Genomic DNA, 3,782 nt, shown 5'->3' on the forward strand with positions numbered 1-3,782 from the left:
AATATGTAGTTTAAATCCCTTAATTATTTTACTTATTTATTTAGTAAATAAATTTTGCTTTTATTTTGTTCCAGGAGTCCCAATTTCTGGGAGCGGCTTCCACTCGACTAACACTCTGCATTTTGTTTGCTGACGCTGACAGTCGTTTTGCTTTTGCTCGTGCGTTGATGTTTTCCATGAATATTTGAGCTTTGAGCTTTGGCCTTGGCTTCAACCGATTGAGGGCCTCACCGTTTCGTTTCGTGAGCTAACCCACCACAAGAGGACAAGAGTTCACCAAGTACAGTATGTGCGTCACAAGCAATGCGTTGTGCCACAGTCGTGATGTGGTGGATAAAAATTGATCATATGAAATAAATAATTACGTATGTAGGTACTGAAGTTTCAAGTGGTTTCGTTTGAAAACGTTTTGTAATATTTTTAATACCTCTTAATGTGACCAAATGACGCAGATGTTTCCAAGCAACCGTTGATCGCACTAAGCTTATTTTAATAGCACTGGCTAGAGGTCTACTTAAATATCCTGATTTTGATTTATCTTATGTTATTATCTCAACTTTTTCCATAAATAAAATAATTAAAGTATTTTACTGAAGAACTTTGAAATGAAATTGAAATATATAAACATTTCTTTCATAAACTTATGTTCTTTAGTGCCCTAAGAGCGCATACAAATACTAATTATTCTAGTTTTTCAAAAGCTTTAAGCATACAAATGTCTTGTCAGCCGGCTGCAATTATCTCGTTGGATTGGTGACTTCAAAGGGGACCGAGTGCTGCAACTGTGGATGCCACAAGTGTACACCTGCCCCACCTTTGACCCCGTTCCATTCATAAAAAACTTTTGTACATACACAAACACAACCAGTGACATTATAATATACATATATTATCATCGTCATTATCATCATTATCATAAAAGCGCTACGAAAATGGGAAAACAAAAAACCAACCAAAAACGGAAGTCAACTAAGGGGAAACAAGGAACGTGGAACGAAACAAACTACACGTAACGGAACAACAAACGGAACGGAACGGCGGAATAACGGAACTCGCTATGTAGGGGGAGTTTTTCTTATTTTTTCTTGGTCTAGGGGGTTTTAATGGGGATTTCTTTGTGGCTCAATGGTTGGATTTCCATTTAGTCAACACTACGAGACCAGATAGAGACAAAGACAGAGAGAGAGAGATAGAGAGAGAGAGGGGGAGCGAGAGAGAGACGGAGTGTGTGAGACAGTGAGAAAGAAATTCTTCCTTACCTCAAAGTGTTTTTTTTCTGATGTTGTTGTACTTGTGGTGATGATGTTGTTGGTATTGTTGGTGTGTCGATTTTGATTATATTTAAGTAGCGATTTTAGTCGAATTTTGTAATTGTTAAGACGCGATCGCGACGCGAACCGTAACGATTGGAATGGAGTTAGTACCGTTAGGTGAGTGCAGTGTGTCTGAGTGTGTCTTTTGGGAGAGAGAGAGACATATAGGCAGTTAGAGAGAGAAGAGACTGAGAGAAAGAAAGAGGGAGCGATCGCACACGAAGAATCTCTCAATCTTCGTTATGGTTTCAGTTTACGATTTGATTCTAAATTTTTTTTCCTTTTTTGTTTGTTTTTTTTTTGTTTTTTTCTAGGCTTGATTCCTTAGTTTTATTATTCCTTGTATTTTTTTTTGTGTTGAACATAGAAGACAATACAATTAAAGAAGAGCAAAGAAAAGAAGGACAAAAAACAAATCTTCAATTATTTTGTACTTAAATTGGAACTAATACTTAAGTTTATTGCTTAGGGAAAGCCAAAAAAATGAATATCAATATAAGCTCTCTAAACTATATTGAAAATTGATTGGCCAGCCCCAACCAAACACCTATTTATATGGACCATCAACGAATTCGCATAGAAGCAGCTAAGGAAAATTATAGAAAACCAAGGTAAATCAGGTATTAAATCCTCTAATCTATCCTTAAAGCCGGATTACCTCTCTCTTTGGCTCTGGTTTTCTGGGACTTGAATACAGTGACGCTATATAAATTTATATATGTATATATATATATATGGTATGTGGCAAAATATATGTATATACCTTAGTAATGGCAACAACAAAATAAAATAGAAATCTTCGACTTTATATATATATTAAGAGATACTTTATGTGGTTTTCACATCTAATAGGAGTCACTTAACAAACGTACCACATACAGACATATACATACGTACAGACAAGATACATATATATGTTAAATATAGATAGATATACAGAGAGAGGACTCGCAGGATGACCTAGTCATACAAAAAAGAAGTGGAACCAAAGAACAAACGATAATCGCACTCCCTATATAGACTATACACGGGCTATAAGATCGTACTTTCGGTTATATCGATCAATCAGATTACATAGACATCGAAGGGATGAACAACATAAACGAAGTGGGATTGGTTTTTTTTAGTTCTTTTTTTTTTTTTTGGTCTGGGAGTATTACGAATAGTGGAGGGTCCAGTGTGCTGCCCCGCATGCGCAAACCGAAAGACTCACTTGAGGAACCGCCGCCGGCGCCCGGTGGCGGGTAGGAGAACCAAAATTGATGGGCCAGTTTGGAGTGGGCCCGACCAAGGGCTGCCTGGAAAATAAATACCATAAAGATTATTTTAGGGACAACAAACGGAACGGAACGGCGGTTTTTGGATCATTTTAAGAGGATCAATAAAGTTGGCGGTTACTTCCTTGCCAAAGGTTCAATTTTAGCTTAACAGACTCTTTTGATAAAATCAAATAATCTATAACAAATGTAAGAATTAATTTATCCAGTATGTTATCTTCTTATTTTATCTAAAGACTCAGACTCATTTAAAACAATTGTTTCATGTCGTATGATTGTGATATTTGAACTGGTCACTTAAATATTATGTTTGATAATGAGTTTCGAGAAAAGTTGAAAGAGTTATTTATTTTCATACATATAGTCTTTCGATTTAATTTTTCTTCTAAATACTATCATATATATAAAATATTTACCTTTTTCCATACTTATATCATGTATTTGTTTATATTATTCTAGTTATTTTAGTTTTTATTAATAGTTACTTTTTCTACCTATTGTGTCTGATAATAATTTATTTTATAATCGTTGGATACAAATTCTCATAAATTTAAAATAAAGATTTTCAGTAAGAAACATAGAATGAGAACTCTATACTTCAGGCAGATGCTCCAGATGCACAATGTTTCTTTAAGAATAGGTCCTACCCAATGATCCTCCATTCTCCGAACCACTTGGAATACTCTTAGAAAAACTCACCGATAAACGAGTCCTGTTGCTTGCGCCTGTGTGCGTGAGCCTGTGGAAGGACCTCAGTGGCTTTTCAGTTTTCCAGTTTTACTGTTTTCTAGTCTATGACCAGGCACGTGCGATAAGTTAAGTGGGGTTAATTCCGACTTAGGATGGTCGTGTATCCAGATAGAGAAGCACCTGGGGCGTTTCAATGGCTCATGTCGGTGACTGGGGGAACTTGCTCAGCAACACGGCACCGGTCAACCGCTGGGCCACCAATGGGTTAACGTTAACTAATGGGAGCCGAAAAGAACAAACAAATTAGAGTCGTACGCAAATTGAGGCCATCAACTTACTGACTTATCGTCAACCATGTTGTAAGTAATCAACCCGTCCTACACACAAAGACTTATACAACCCTGAACACCACGAAAAATCAAGGGGAGTTTAAAGTAATAATTGAAATAAGTGTAGATGGCCACATATATGTTTATTAAAATTAGTGAATTTCAGTTATATG

Source organism: Drosophila gunungcola, unplaced genomic scaffold (assembly GCF_025200985.1).
Source record: "Drosophila gunungcola strain Sukarami unplaced genomic scaffold, Dgunungcola_SK_2 000074F, whole genome shotgun sequence".
NCBI lineage: Eukaryota > Metazoa > Arthropoda > Insecta > Diptera > Drosophilidae > Drosophila > Drosophila gunungcola.